General features: G+C 37.9%; 1 pseudogene; it reads right to left on the bottom strand.

Moving 5' to 3' along the window:
- The window catches only part of LOC132111870 (WD repeat-containing and planar cell polarity effector protein fritz homolog), a 36,341-nt pseudogene that overhangs the window by 5,550 nt on the left and 13,193 nt on the right, over positions 1 to 17,598 (bottom strand).

Consider the following 17,598-nt stretch of genomic DNA (forward strand, 5'->3'; position numbering starts at 1 on the left):
AGCAATCTAAAATTAATCTCAGCTCACATGACAATACTTCAGTTTTTTCCCTTTTTTGTTTTTGCACTTTGCTCGAAGAGAGAGAAGGTGCAAAGAGAGGCTGCATGAGAAAGAGAGAGAGAATAGATTAAATAACCTGTCTGAAGTTTCAGAAGGGGAAAAAAACATAAAAGTATAAAAAAAAAACAGTCTTTGTCATTTGTTCAGTCGTCTTTATGATGTCCTCCCTCCTTTTCTCTTTCTCCCTGAACTCTGTCTGGATGCAATCATACTGGTTTCAAACAGCACAAAGATGTGAGAATGTCATCTTTTAAAAAGCAGGAACGATGCTCTTCATGTCAGAATAGAGTTTAAACTATTATCATTACGAGCAGGTGGGTGTGTGTGTGACAAACACATTCACACACTCTTGCTCTTTCTCTCTCTTAAATATGAGCCCTCTCATCCCAGAGAATAAACTATAATATATCTATTATAGGGCCCCGTGCAGTCAGGAGACCTCCATTAACCCACAAACATGTTTTTAAAAGTCTCATTATTAGTCCCACAAAAATGGATGCCGGATTGAGACGTACAACAAAGATAAAGCCCATCCGACTGCTCAGAGAACATCTATGTGCGAATAATGACACTAGATGTGCTTTACTGACAGAAATCTTTGGTGTATTAAACAAAGTATTAAAAAAAATCATAAAATAGATTTAACGTAGTTTATTCCAGAATAAACTAAAGAAAGAGGCCTACCAGCACAGTGGTAAATTCACCATAGAAAGAATTAGAAGAAACTGCTTTCACAAAATGGCACAAAACAGCAAAATATGTTGACAAATAATAATAACCAAAATAACAAACTATTGCTGCATAGTAATAGTTCTTGAATCAGTTCCAGGAGTGTAATAAAAAAATAGATATATATTATCTATGTTTACGGTACTGGTAAAAAAAAGTAGTACAAAACTTTCTCCATCCTTATGTATCAGTAGAGAAGATCCTCAGATGTTCAGACATGGAGGAAGAACTTATTATAATGTAATTGACAGACTACATTTGACCATCACGGAGGGGCCCATTCATGGGTAAATTAAAGTGAAAGTTGCAAGAGGAGCTCAGTGCTGACTCTGAACTAATAAGATCCTCTCTTTCTGTCTGTTTAAAGGGTAAACCCATCCTTCCGCTTCAGGGACATCAGTCAGAGCTGCAGCGAGATGCAGGGAGGGTGAATGCAGCACAGTCAGACCTGCAGAGCACTAATGCCTGTATTGTCAACCAGCCTCTGCAATTCAGATCAAATGAGGGAAAGGGGATAAGATTGACTTACAAACATCAAACAGGACTTGATTTAGCTCTTCACACGCTCAAAGATGAGAGCCAATAACCTCACGATTCAAACAATGATTCTTCTTTTTAAACAAAACAATCACAGGCCATCAGACCTTAAAAAACATCTTAATTAACATTTATCTATCTTTATCTTGACAAAATACAGAATCACTCAATAATAATGGAATATTTTTACCAAAATTAAACCTCAGTTTTATTCCCAAACAAAGTTTATCTTCCAATCAATCAAAAATTACAAACGCTGCTCATTCCATGTTTTTTTAGAATACCACTCTGTTGTGAATATGTCTATTTAATTCCTTCCTGCCCAGTTTGAATTGGACATAACTGAAAATTGATTCCTGATTTACTGAGTCAACTGCAAACTTACATCTCTAAATGATTCAGTGCATCTGACGGTTTCATGAATCTTTTTAAATGATTCATTAAAAAGAACCAGTTCATAAGAGTGGTTGTGGATTTTAAGAATATCTACATTTCTGTAAGAACAGGTTTAAGAGGAAAAATCAGATGCAACAATGGAGATAGAGAGAGCTTTCTAAGGGCATCAAGTTTTTGGTAAAGGCTGAGAATCAAAAGGGAAAACGAAAGGGAGCCAAAAACACTGGATATTTGCATTGCATCTGAACACCTCTGTTTCAGCTTAGCAGAACATAATGCTTTCTGAGCCAGAAAGAGCCAAGAAACAGAGAGACAGTCCAGACGTCTAAGAGGGATGACAATAATTCTGTACATAAATCAGATATTATACCTCTTATTCACCACAGCTTACACAGGACACAGGATCTGGTCTAATCTTATTTGTTTAAGAGCTTTAAGAGCTCAGATGTGGATAAACGGCCTTTTAGTGTTATTTTTGACTGGAGAGGCATATGGATAAACAGCTGGTCCAGTGATGATGCTTGATATTCGCTCGACGTCAGAAAAGAGTTTCAAATTAACATGGACCAGTGGAGCAGAGCAAGAGAGAGAACCGTTACATGCACAATTGCGCATTTACACTCACACACGTGCAAAGACAATTCTGGAGGATCACACATGAGTGTTTGAGGAAGGTGTATCAGATATGTGAGAGGGTTCATTATCCATCTCAACACAGAAAACAGCCAATATCAGCTCAGCCCCCTCTGTTACAAAACAGAGGCCCCTCCGTTTCCAGCAAACAGACGCACATGAACACACCCCATTAACCAACAAAGAAAGCATAGGATCACAATTATGATCTAATTAATTAATCGGAAGATCAAAAAAAAAAAAGCACAGGAAAGAAAAAAGTCAGCAAAATACAGCTAAACGAATTAGCGCAGACACTATCGGGGTTCACATCAGAGGATAATTACAAGTATAGAACGTTACAACTATGCTAAACACTCCAGCGAACAAGTGGAGGGGCAACCCTGACCTTCTCTACCCCTTTGGGTGACTCCAACCCCTCCAATTTCTTCCAACACCAAAGTGCGTCACTTCACAAAAGACTTCTTACAAAAGAAAAGAAAAAAATAGATTCTTTCGGTGCTCTATTGTTGGTTCGGAGACAATGGAGACTAGAGCCTGGCTCATACTGGGGGCTCTTACGTGGGGCTCCATCCGTTTTGATTCAGCTGACCTTTGTGAAATGGAGGGGACCGGATCAGATGGAGCAAGGACCCCCGCTCGTTCTCTGCCTTTCTCTTGCTTTCTTTCGCTCCCTCTCTCCTGTGGGTGGTTTAATTTAACTTCTGTGGCTAATTAGCCAAGAGCCAAAACCGCGGGGTGAAACGCCACTGCCTTAAGCTCCCTCTCTCTGTTTCTCTGCCTTTAGCTCACTCTCTGTCTGCTCTTTGTTGATTCACAAGGACTGATATTCATGGGCCATTCATAATTTGCTACTTTCGTCTCTCTCATCCTTCCTCTTTTTTGTTTTCCCAGTGCATGTCCCAATAATAACAGATCTTTGCTCTTTCCTATACCTCCCTCCCTCCCTCTCTTCTCTGCCCTTTCAGGCTTGTGTGGCTCGAGCTCCACCTTTTCAATTGGGGCCCTCAGCAGCAGCACTTAGTGGGGAATGAATTGGAACGAGAGCGATCGGCATGAAAGAAGGAGGGAGAGAGAGGAACTGCATGAAAAAGAGAGAACGGGAGAGACAGCGGCCAGTGTGAACGTTAATAGGGAAGGTGTCACTCGGGCATGAAGAGAGGAGGCCTAGAAAAGGGGTCACAAACACAAGACCATTTAAAGGAGTGAGAAAAGAGAGAGGGAGAAAAGATAGTGTACCAGCCACGAGAGCTGTGAAAGACAGACACCCTCGCTCTTTCTCTTAGCAACTGTTGCTCTCTGGAGTCTCAGGGATTCTTGTTATGGAAGGAGAGAGGGGACGTGACATGGCCAGGGGCCTCAAACCCCGAGCTGCACCTGCCCAGAACCTCTCAATCCAAAATAGAGCCTCTCTGCATGCACCCATAACCCACCCATAACTAAACTAGAATAATAGACAATGGCAACACATTTTAGAGCTCATTTTAGTCATTTAAAAAAGAAATAATTTATATCTCAGTCACAATATTAAATTAATTAGTTTTTTTAATAATAATAATCAAAGATTAACGTGTTTGCAAATACATCAAGTTGTGACTATGGTAACTTATAAAAACTTCATTAGATTAATTAAATTATTTAAAGCATGCTTTCTGGCTGCAGTTTTGAACATTTTCATGTGTACAAAATGTCATTAACTCCTTGAGTTTCTAAAGGGGAACTGGGGAGGGTGTGTGAGTTGAAAATAATGTAATAACTAAAATAAATCATTTTAAAACAAAACAAATCACTTAAAATAAAACACTCACTAAAAAGATAATTATTGATAAATGTATTCACCTGTATTTCATGTGACCATTAACTGACATCAGAGAACCGTGAAACATGCAAAAGTGTTATGTTATTGAAATATTAACTAGATTGAGAGATTCATTGTATTGTTTTGTTGCCATTGTTTGTGCAAGTTTCAACATGCATGCTCATCATAAATAGATCTCTCGCACCGATATCTACAGCCAGCAAGAAGGCTTTTTCAAACCGCTGGTGTCTGGAAGAGATAAGGCAGAAGTATTGCACAACCATTTCTAAACACCTGACTGACGGCTGATTTTTATTTAACTATTGTTTTCAATTAAACAGGACTCAATCACATGCAGGAGGTGGTGAGTACTGTATGTAGGTGTCAGGAGTGTACCTGAGCAGGTGATGGAAGAATCAGCGGGCGAATCTACTGATGGGGTCTCTGTACTCCAGTATGACAGTGTTTCAGAGGGGTCTGCAGGGGGCATAAAATATCCCTAATGCCGCTTCCAACTGACCTGCAATCAACAAGATCTAATATGTACATGCAGTGGCCCCAAAATGTTTTCATTGTAGATACAAAATATCAAACAACGTTTAATCTCAAAACAAACTATGAATGTTGACAATGTACTACTAATTACCTGTCCTTTACTTTTACCTGTCCTTTACCTGTCCTAAGTACTTTTGACTTGAATTCTGAACCCCATATATGGTTTACTCATTGCAATCTTTTAATATTATTATTATTAGTGAAAAATGTAATTTTTAAAGTGTGTATGCTGCTCAAAGTTCACTCAAAATTGTATTTAAGACAATGTCACTTGGATTTGATAATTTGTTGATATTTTTTAAGTGGTTTAAATTCTTATTGGAGTCACTGTGTGTACATTTTCAATGAATAAAAACATTGTTTTATTGTGCTCCATGGTCCTATTAATTATTGCTCTTAGCACTAGAACACTTAACGGGATTTAAATACTGATATTTTAAATGTTAAAGACCTTGCACTTTGCCCGACACTAATTAAGTTTAGATTTAGTCTCCGTTCAGAAATCAAAGCCTGCAGGTCTGGAGTCTTTGCCTTCAGTTTGCTGCTCCAGTGGTTTTCTCAGCAGGTGATCTGTGATGGAGACGAGTCACCTGTAACATTCTGCTCCTATCATGGCCCAGTCCATATTACCCAGAATTCCCAGTGCTGCATCCACCTCGTCACAGTGCAAACGGTGCTGTACCATATCAGCTGGGGCTAGCTGAGCGCCACTGAACACACCTGCACACAGAATAAATACAGTACATATGTTATTAAGTGGCTGCATGATTATGAAGTGACACATATGACAAATATGACGACTGACGCAAACTTGGAAGAAACTAATACTGCTAGAAAGTCCAAAGGTTGCAGTATTTCCATCAAATACTAGCCCTCAAGCTCTGACACATAACATTTCTCAGTCCCTATCCTTTGTCTAATACATTTCACGTCCTCTTTTTGTCATATTATAAACAAAAAGGGCAACAGTAATAATTAAAATATATAAAATTTTCACAATTACATAGAACGCAGAAAAAGAGAAAGAGGCTGTGGAAGCTTTGGATCGTATGAGGTGGGAGATCTCTAGAAGCGACGCTCTGTAAGATTGCCATTGACATTTGGATCGATCTTCAGTCTGTGCTCTTTCCCTGTAGCACTGTTGAGAGGTGTGTGTGTGTGTACTGAACTGTGACACACAGCAAATGCAGTCGATTCAGGTTTAACTCACTTGGTGTGGATACTGTTGACAGTTAGTTTAGAGAATTACCTTTAAGAGAAATGGCGGATGCTATATACAGCAGAGAATCAATCAGAGAGGGAGGAGCAGCTGAATGGACATTGAGCTAATGGATGTACCTTCTGCTGTTTACAAAGCTTCTCAAACATGCATTTACCTAAAGAAAACCACACACTATTTTAACCACAAAAGGTTCATACAGACAAGTTTTCTTCAAACTGATCTGAATGTATAAATTAGTGGCCGACTGATATAGATTTTTTTTTACAGTCGATACTAATACAGCTGTCTAGGGAGCAAGGTGTTAGATGGCAGATATCATGCCACTATATGATAAAATACAATTTTAAAGGTAAATGAAAAGGACAATAAACAAATTTTACAAAATGATGATATACTTTGACATCAATTATCGGTAAAGAGTTTGTCTTTTTTGAAAAATCTCTTATTCTCACCAAGGCTGCATTCATTTGATAAAAAATACAGTATTATTGTGGAAGTTTTTTTTATTATCATTATTGTAATTTTTTTCAAATGTAATTTATTCCTGTGATGGCACTTTTAAATATTGGGTCTTAAAAACTTTCCTTTAGGCATCTTCATTTTAAGGTCCTTTATGATTCAGAAATAAAATCTATATTGTTATAGGCCCTGCATGGTAGATTTTGTTACTGTTATTATTTTATCAGCTTTAAGGTTAAGCTTCAGGTTAGAGCTGATTTTACAGTAAGTTTCAGATTTCATAGTATGTCAAGAGCATTTAATATATTTAACCCATAAAACGTCCTTTTGCATTTCACAAACACACTCATTCTTCTGTATCCACTGCATTCTATTTCTAACTCTTATCTGTCTGTTCTCTTGCTAACTTCCTGTGAACGTTAGCGTCTGTGATCACAATGAGCAGTAATCACCTGAGGCGGTTGACACCCGTAAAGGCGCCTTTAATAATGTAACAGAGCTTAATCCAGCAATACTGGATCTGCTTCTGAACGGCACACTCAAATGCAGCTATGCTCACTTCTCAACAGGAGATCATTAGCACAGCCACAAAAACCACACGCACCATAATGTTATTGATAAACATTACACAAACAGAGAAATATGTTGCCTATCAATAAAACAAGCCCTCGGGAGCCTCTATATTCATGATTCCTGATGTCTTACACATGAAGGAACATGCATATAACACAGCAAAATAAAGCAAATGATCTATGTTTGTTATCTCTTTTTGTTGCTAAACTAATTTGAAATCCCCTCTTGGACAGAAATCAGCTCCTGCGGATGTTGGGAGCAGAAGGAGGCACCATTTTGCGGCAAATGAAATGACAGCCACCATTTTTTTTGTAAGTGAATTTGGAAAGGAGGTTAGGTAGGGTCCAATTAAAACTGCATGTGGGAAATGAGCAGGCCGCCTTCCACAAACCCCTGAAAAGCAACTAATGTGACAAATAACAGTGTAGAGAGAAATGACAGACATCAGCACAGACACAGAAGAGCTGCAGCACTGCAGAGAGATGCAATAAAACAATGATGTTGTTTATGGCACACATATACACCAAACTGAAAAGAAACGGTTTCATTTTCTCCCTGGACCTGTTAAAAAACTAAACACATGACAATGAGGATGAGAAGTTGCAGGTTAACAGTTTTTTGTAGTCAGTTTTTTTTTTTACACAATTTTTTTTTTAATAAATACATACAAAATTGAATTGTTACCATTTTTTAAATAAACAAATAAATAAGCAACGCCAAAAATTCATACATTTAACTGTTTGGTCCACTAAAAAAGCTTTAAAGAACAGTTAGGTGACCTTAATTTATAAAAAGTCATAATATATATGAATTGTTGATTGTGATAAAAATAAAAGAAAAATAATTTTGACACCAATGGTGTAAAAAATAACTGGAGAATAAAATTGAATTGGATTACAAAATTTCACTGTTACTTAAAATATAAAATAAAATACAAAAATGAATTGTGACCATTTTGTAAAAAAAATTAACTTTTTAAAATGTAACTATTTTGTCCAGTTAGGTGTAGTGTTGAGGTTGTGATAAAACACTTTTTGACTCTAATTTAAGTTGTCTTTCTTGTTCTTAATTGTGGTAAGTGGTATAAAAAGACCCAACTAATTTATTTATTTGAAATATTATATAGGCATAATTCGGCACAGCCAAAGCAAACGGTGTGATGCAACCAAAGGGCTCCAAACTGCAATGCTGTGCAATTTCCTCTCCTTTAAATTAATCTTGTTTCCCCCTCACTCTCTTTTATTTTTTACTTTCTCAGAGTGTGCCGGCCAGCTGTACCCCGTATCCACTCCGTACAGCAGCTCTCCTGTGCCGAGCGCGTGCCCAGATGAGATAACTCAGGGAGGAGAGGAAAAAAAGAAGGGAGGGTAAGCGAAAGAAAAAGAAAGAGCTGCTTCCTTGGAAAGACTGGAGGTCTGCCAACTCTTTCATCCTCTGCGTGTCCGATTCACTCACTTCATCATGTATCAGTTCTAGAGATATAAGTCAATAAATATGGGCGCGTGAGCAAGACAAGCCCAACGAACACGTTCACAAACAAATAAATAGGCAAACGGGCAAACATGCGCTGCTCAATAGCTGCTCTGAATTATCAGTCGGAAAGGATGTGCGTTTGCTTTCTTCATCAAAACCTTGGCACACGATCAGAGCAGAGGGAACTGCTGTCGCTCTCTCTCTCCCTCCCTCGCATTCTACCTCTCTCTCTCTCATAGAAAACTCTTTCTCTTGCAGACACTCTCCATTTAAAACTTCGCTGGGAGTCACATTCACTTCCAAAGTCAAAATTGAACTCTAGGCATGGGCAGGTTTTGATTGGCAAACTTTATCTGGTGACCTGAGGGACTGTAAGCCACTGTAAATGATTTATCGGAGAAATGCATCCCAGAATGCACCTGGAGGTGGCAGCCCAAGGGTGGGTATTGAATGACCTCAGAAAACTTGGCCACTGCCTCTGCCATACCCTCAAATGTCTGTGTTATATATATTGTAGAACTGTAGAAGCACAATGTATATAACACCACGCACTCTTGCAGTTAAACAAGCTCTAATCTGATTGGCTGGTCTTATGCATGCGTGTCCTTTACAGGTTAGTGGGTTGCTACAATGATTGTTTTTGGAAAGACTAATCAATAGATTTCCAAAAGTGTGCAACGATTCTGACATTAAATCTTATTAAATCTCGAATCGACATTCACATCATAATGTGAATTTTTTTTTTTCTGGGCACTTAGTTTCCTTGCAACTGGAAAGTAGAGGGGAATCAGGTCATTGGCCAGATTCAAACATGTCACTAATCTGAGCACCACAGCTCAATGTGTTAAAGAACGTGCACAGACCACTACACCATGGCTATGACTTTTTATAAAAAAAAGTTCTTAAGAAAATTAATGTATTTTCTTAGTAGCAAATAAACTACAGTACATATCCAATATCAGACCTGTGTAATATGTTATCTTATGTCTGTGAAGTAATCGGTTTTTGATTTAGAACAAATTCAGATTATAAATAGACACAAATATTATTTAATAACATTTAAATCAAATATTTATTTCATATACATTACGATTCAAAAGTTTGGGGTTGGTTAGAATTTTTAATGTTTTTGAAAGAAGTCTCTCTTATGTTCAAGTTTGCATTTATTTGATCAAAAATCTAATCAGAAAAAATGATATTGTGAAATACTATTTCAACTTAAAAAACCATTTTTTTAATGTTTTAAAATGTAATTTATTCCTGTGATGGCAAAGTAAAACTTTTAGTATCCATTACTTTAGGGTCACATGATCCTTCAGAAATCATTCTAATATGCTGATTTAGTGCTCAAGAAACATTTCTAATTATTACCAGTTGAAAATATTTGTGCTGCTAAATATTTTTGTGGAATCATTTTCTTCAGGATTCTTTGATAGATAGAAAGTTCAAAAGAATGTTATTTATTTGAAATAGAAAAATGTGGAAACATATATTTCTTTGTTCTATTTACTGCATCCTTGCAATATAAACAAAAGTCTTTAAAAAAAAACTGGCCCCAAACGTTTGAACGATGTATGTATGTGTGTAAATTCTCTGTGCAAGAGAGTTTTGCATTTGTGTTTTATGTCCCCAGGCTATATAAATACAATCATAAATACAATCATAAATACAATCAAGAAACTTTAGCTCTATACTTCAAATGCTCTGCTCTGATTTCAGTCAAGTAGATTACACAAAAGTTCCACTGACCTAGTCTTAGCCTCAGTGCCGCAAGCGGCCCTCCATGAAACCAAAGCAGCAGTACGTCATTTGCCTCCAGACCCTCATTTCCATGGGATATTGGACAGTAGGCCCACTGGATCTCCTCTAGCCCCTCAGAGGTTTTTATGTGATGAGAGAGCTGAGCACATTCATACACACAGTTTTGGATTTCAGGCATCTTTGCCTCCTTGCACAGCTCAGATGTGGAGTATTTGGCCTCTTGGTCCAGTTCCAGGGTCAGGACATGGTAGGGTTGGGTCAGACTGAATCTGCAGTCTATAGGGTTCCCGTCAGTTCGGATAGAGCTCAAAACCTACACAGAGAGAAACAGGGAAGCAAAATTGTATTTATTTTATTATTTTATTTTTTTCAGAAAAAGTATGTGAACCCTTGCATCTACCAGTTCAATCTAATCCTAAATTGGTTGTGCATGCCCAATTCACAATTACAGGAACTATTTGGTGAAAGTTATTTCAGCTGAAACGAAGGGTTCACATAGGTTTTCCCTCGTAAACAAAATGTTCATATGTTTTGTTTAGTTCATATACTTGCTTCAGTTAAAATTTTAGTTAATATACTTGTTCCTGAAACCGTAAAATATTTATTTTAATATAAACGTTGTGTGTTGAAGCATGTGCACTGACATTTTTAAACTATTATTGAAAAACATTATAAAGATTATTATTTATAATCAATCAAAAAAAAACTTTGTCCACCACAGCTCAATGCATTAAAGCATGCGCTCTGCTATGCCACAACTCTTAGAAAAATGTGTAGCTAAATTAAATTCTCAAATTATATATACAAGTATACAAAATATATATTAGAGATAATAACCCACTGCGAGGTAAAACAGAACCAGAGAAAGACACAGGCGATCTTGAAGAACCACAGGTAAACCAAAAGTTTCAAACATTTTGCACAAGTAAATATTCAGCATAGGCTCTGGCATTCCTGAGACAGTAGAAATAACAGGCTCAACACACATGTTGATCAAATTTGTTTGGAGATTTAACCTCAAAATGTGCACACAAACCGCTTAAGAAGTGTCCTATCAGATGGCAGCACGCAGGAAGTTTGGGTTTACCTGTAGTATGTGTGTTTCTGGTGCAGATGGTGCGGTGAGAGAGAGACTGAGAGCGATGGGCTGGCACAGAACCGTGGCGTGTGCGCCAGCGTAGGAGACTGAGTTAAGCGGGTTGCTGATGGTTTCTGTGAAAGCAGGGATGAGGTTTTTTTTTTGTCTTTTTTTTTTTTAGCTGTAATCCCCCCTGGGCCGACTCCCGCTGCACCCCAGGGGGTGAGAGGGGTTTAGTGAGAGGGCGGGAGAGAAGTTGCTGACAGCACAGAGGGGAGATCCGGAACAGTGCCAGATCTCCACAGAGCCAGGACCCGCTGAGACACACCTGCCCCAGCCACAGAGGCCCCCATTCTTGGCCTGTCCACAGCTGGGCCCAGGCTCAGAACCAACACCCCACTGACCACGCTAGCAAAAGACCAACGCCCCAACTGCTTTGGCTAATACTACAATAATGTTGACCCCGCTAGCACTAAGCTAGTAAAAAACTAGCAAGGTTGAACACCATTTCAGGCCATTTTAAGTTGGTCAGCTTGTAGCTCAGGACAAAATTTGTGACCTCACAAGGCTAATGCTTTGCTAATTCCATGCTAGGTAGTGCTACAGACACTATTCTGGCTAATAATACACACATTTAAATGTCTTGAATAACATTGTGCTTTGTTGTGCGTGTAAAATCACGGATCAGAAGTGCGATCAGGAACTACAGAGAAATTCCACAATCCTTTCACTTCTTTATTTGTTTTAGTAGTAACGGATAGCCATAGAGAGGAAGCGCTAAGCTCTTTGCCACGGTAACACTAAACAAAAACAAAAAGGTGAAGAAATAAAGGAGAGCCGGTTTATGGCAGTTTGTTGACCTCAGCACTGGGGGACATTTTGAGGGTCTTTCTCCCACCCGCCACAAAGATTTTAACATCTTCACAAAGTGATCCTTCCTAAGATTAACAATCACACACACGCGCACACAAACGTCGCAAATCCCACAGCTGCCACTGAAACAATGACAGATTCAATTTCACAAAGACAAACTGCATCTCGGTAAGTTAGGGAGGTTTTTTGTTGGGGGGGGGGGGGTAAGGGAGAGCTAGAGAGAGAGAGAGAGAGAGAGAGAGAGAACAGTGGTAAGTGAGTCTCTGTTAGTTATTGGTTTCAGTCACTGGTCAAAACTATTCTTTTCTTTTCTTCTCTTCTCCGGACTTTCTTTTGCAGCTTGAAAGATAAACCCAAAGAGGTCCAGCTGAGCAGCAGGCCTTGTTCACAGCAGTAGAGCTCTTTGAGCCAATTTTCCAGCTCAGAGAGCAAACAGTGAGAGAGAGTAAGAGAGAGGGAGAGAGGGGGACAGTGAGAGAGGGAGATGATGATGAAGGCAATCTATGAAAGTTCTTGCTGCTGAGTCTCCGCTCTTCTGGTGTGTGTAAATGTGTGTGTGTCTGCACTACTCAGATGCTTGTCAGTGTCAGGCCTCTGTGGCATGAAATCAACACAGAAGCATTCGCTCTACTGCACATGCCCAAGAATTAAACCAGAGAAATCACATTCCACTCGGACCTTTTCTCTTCAAATATAACATGGTCAGGAATCATAACAGCAGCCGTGCGCAGAAAAATGACAGAGATTGAAACCATTCCACATGAGCCTTCTAAAATCGAATCAACACTGACAGAGACACTGAATATGGAATACATTGGGGAAAAAAAAAGAGGAGAATAAATACAGTAGAAGCATAAATAATGCAGTCAAAAAAGGTGGCTGTGTCAATTTTTTTTTTTTTTTTTGATTTTTCATCAGCTTGGATCATAAGTGAAGACACATATAACGTAACAAAAGATTTATCTTTTTTACTTTCTATTCATCAAAGAATCCTGACAAAAATGTATCACCGTTTCCTCAAAAATTAAGCAGCACAACATTTAGTTTGTCCAAGACCATTTGTGGCTATAACATTTACTCAAGGAATTCTTTAAAAAAAAAAGTGGACGTCCCTGAAAGTCACTCACTCCACGGTCAGTGTGTGATGTCTGGAGTACTTTTCACACAGGCCTTAAAACTCTGAAACTATTTCTGCTCTCGCTCCACATTGTGTGAAAAGGACAATATGTGTTAGGTTCAAGACACAAGAAATGTGAGAAAATTGGTGTATAAAGTACAGATGCCTGGTAAATATGCAGATCAAACGAATGAAAAGAGAAGTGTTTTGAGAGAGATAACAGGATATTCAACAAAATCTAATGAGTACAAAAAACATAACCACCCCAATATGCAAAACAACTATCAAAAAAAAGGAAAGAAAAAAAAAAGAGATATCAAAATATCTTGCTGAAAACATAACACCTCAACATGTAAAATAAGTGTATACATAAAAATTATTTTCATTAAAAATCATTAAATTCCAGGAACAGGGGAATTGATTAAAAATGTAAAACGTTTGCATAAATAAGAGTGTGTACGAGTGTTTTTCCCCGTGTGTCTCTTGGCAGTGCTTATCTGCGAGGGGTAAGAATTAAGACCACATAGGGAAAGAAAGCGTACTTTTTAAATGCTGAAGACTGAGCAGAAAATGGGTTTAGCATGCAGATAGCAAACTTAACAAAGGGAACATATATATGAGGCAGAATTGATTGAAGTGTGTGTCTGTGCGCCGAGCGAACCGTTTGATTCACCGCTCGGGTCTTACATAAACTGCTAGCTTGATTTCACACTATGGATCTGAAAATGACAACAAACACTTTAATTAGAAACGATGAAGGCAAGAGACACTTTGTTTTTTTAACCGTAGAAATGAGAGAGAGAGAAAGAGAGAGAGAATAAATAGGTGAAGGCCCAGGATAAATCCAGGGTTAATTTCTAACCAGAGCAATCCAGTGTTGTTCCATGCTGCCCCCTTTAATTTTTTTACTTAGCAATTTTCTTCCCCTTGTTTGTTTTCATTTGGTGCATTTATGATTGGAAAGGCAGCTCTGTTTACCCGTCTCTCTCATCCACTGCTCTGTGAGTGAAGATTTTGCATATGCTTAAAACCAAAGTGTAACGTTGGGAGCTTAAGCATTGCTTGATGATTTTTGAATCGCAGCCATCCAACATTAAACAGTGCTGAGAGCAGTGTTGGGGAAAGTTACTTTTAAAAGTAATGCCTTACAATATTGCGTTACTCCCTAAAAAAGTAACTAAATACGTTACTTAGTTACTTTTTATGGAAAGTAATGTGTTACATTACTTTTGCGTTACTTTCACGTTACTTTTTAAATATGAGCAGGGCTTGATTGTTTTTAATATAAGAAGTTCTATTTATAGCAAATGTAAAAGCCCTTTCACACCAAAAAGTGTAATGAATAAACCTCAGGCTGAAGGAAAAGTAAATTCACGTCTGTACAGTAGAACACAGGAGAAGAAGGTTCAACACTCTTCAGCAATAAAAACAAAACAAAACAATGAAGCACAATTTTTAGTTTATCTAAAGTCATTTTTTAATTATTAGTATGGTTGAACTGGATCATTAAAGGTCAGTAGCAAAGACACTGTTAATAAAATGGGAATAGATACATTTGTGTTATTTAATATATTTAGTTATTGCAGGTTTGCGTCATATTCTGAGTTTGCATTTCACTGTTTTGATTAATTTTGATGAATACTAAATCTGTTTTGTTTTTTTGTGAGTGGGATGAATTAATGCACATTCACATTTAGTCTAGAACTACAGTAACATGTTCACACAGCGCACACAACGCCTCCATACTTCCGATTTCTCCCAATATGGGAACAGGAGGCTTGTCAGTCAAAAAATGTGAATACAAAGTAACTGGCGTTACTTTTTTGAAAAAGTAACTCAGATATTTTCTTGTAAATTAAAAAGTAATGCGTTACTTTACTAGTTACTTGAAAAAAGTAATCTAATTACGTAACTCGCGTTACTTGTAATGCATTACCCCCAACACTGGCTGAGAGGCATTGGAATGTACAGTAGAGATGGAGAAATGGACAGACAGGGTTATTAGCAGTTCCTGAGAGCTTGAAAAAAATATATAATATGGATACATCCAGAAACTTTAGGCAGGTGCTCGAACAAATAAAGCATTTCACTATAAGTAAATAAAAATCGTCACACTAGCACTGTTGCTCCCAAAGATCAGTCATATCAGTAGTCAAAATTTTTTTACTGTACTTTTACTGTACTGTACAGTACATGTTTTATTTTGTTTCACTGCATGGGGCCGCGATGTTCAGATCACACAACCAATTGAATACTAGTTAAAAATAATGAAAATTGATTACTGAGTAAACAAACAAAATAATATTAATAATAATTAAATATATATGTATATGTGAATATATGTGATCCTGAACCACAAAACCAGTCTTAAGTCGCTGGGCTATATTTTTAGCAATAGCCAAAAAAATCATTGTATGGGTCAAAATTATCGATTTTTCTTTTATGCCAAAAATCATTAGGATCTTAAGTACAGATCATGCTCCATGAAGTTATTTTGTAAATTGCCTACCGTAAATATATCAAAACTTAATTTTTGATTAGAAATATGCATTGCTAAGAATTCATTTGGGCAAATTCAAAGGCGATTTTCTCAGTATTTGGATTTTTTTGCACCCTCAGATTCCAGGTTTTCAAACAGTTGTATCTGGGCCAAATATTCTCCAATCCTAATAAATCATAAATCACTGAAAAGCTTAGATGTATAAATTTCAATTTTGAAAAATTTACACTTTTTAAACTTTTAAAACTTACAGACTGGTTTTGTGTTCCAGGATCACATATACAGTATGCTTGATACTACATCTGCTACTGCTAGAGTATAAAGTGTGACGTATAAAATGAGTGATACCATAGAAAAAAAAATGCAGTTCTATTCTATATGCAAAAATAGCTAAACTCAAGAAAACTTTGTTTTTTTTATTGTTTTTTTGCACCTCTGCATAACTGTCAGAGCAGAACACATACTACAATGAAAGAGTGTCAGCTACACAGGAAGGGGGCTGAAAGGTCAATGGCTGGCTGTTCACTTAAGGAAAAAGTTCAAGTGGACAGTCTGCAAGTTACAGCAGCTCACTGAGAAACACAATGGTGATTGGTAAAGCATGACAAATGATGAAAACCATAAGCAGCAGTATTTATATTATTTAGGAGGTCACACCCTGGTTCTTATCTGACCTTCACATTTGTCCAGAATCCTGCTCTCACCTCATTCAATTTCATCACCCAAAAAATATTATTTCGGACAGAGATGAAAGACCAACCCTGATGGAATGTCAGTGTCTGCTTACCGTAAGCCCTGGTTTATCTGAGCAGGCGAGCAGCACCAGATTGGCCCTGTCCACTGCACTAGGGACGGGTGACCAAGGCCTAACCTACTCGTTACAGAGGGGCCACCAGCACATGACCACATCCTGCGTCCGGTTCAGCCCCAGGCGGCGCTCCACGCAACATCCTCCACCAGGTAAATCCACCAATAAAACCTGTGGAAGAACAGCAACCGTAAAGGAATCAGACCACAAAACATCTATAAAGCATGACCCCAACTCTTGCATGCTGCTTTATTAATGTGCCCTGAATGACTCTGGGTAACAGGGCATTGTTATTTTTTGTTGGGTTTTTATTAAATTCATTTGAAACAGCCACATTTGTTCTGCACTTGGTGAGGTGAGGTGCTTCCAGTGTGGCAGGACTGAACCAGAATTTGAATCAGCAGGAAAATACTATTGAATAAAAATAAAAATGTAATTGCTCTATAATTGCTCAATCAATACCTCAGAATCTAAGATACATCAGCAATTTGCAGCACAGATAATTCCCAAAACCACCCAAAAATACAGGTTTCTAATAAAGCGCAGGCCAGTGTTTTGCTGCCGACTATGTCTGACTACCAAATTTCATTAAAATGAGCCACACCTGATTGAGACACACCTGCCGTTTGGCTGATGTACAAACATCTTTAATCACTCAGGACTGTCTAGCCTAAACACAGACATAATAGTTGAGGTATTCAAAACTAGTTCCTTTAAAGGGGCGTTAAATCCACTATCTCTTTATGGGACTGCAATAATAGTTCAGTAAGGAGCGGCATTTTCTCTTACACCATACCACTGTCTCATACCTCCGCATTAAACTCTATCTCATATCTGCAGAGACTCATCATGTGCAATTCCAGCAGTTCCAGCTGAGGTTTTAAAGCAGATTTTTTTTTCCAGACCCTTAATGCAGCCCATAGTATGAATAAATGGCATGAAAATACGATGGCTCTTATAGAGCCACTGCCTATTCATGCAACATAATAGCAGTCATTTCCATATACTTCATTCTGAAAGGCCTTA

This window comes from Carassius carassius, chromosome 31 (assembly GCF_963082965.1).
Source record: "Carassius carassius chromosome 31, fCarCar2.1, whole genome shotgun sequence".
NCBI lineage: Eukaryota > Metazoa > Chordata > Actinopteri > Cypriniformes > Cyprinidae > Carassius > Carassius carassius.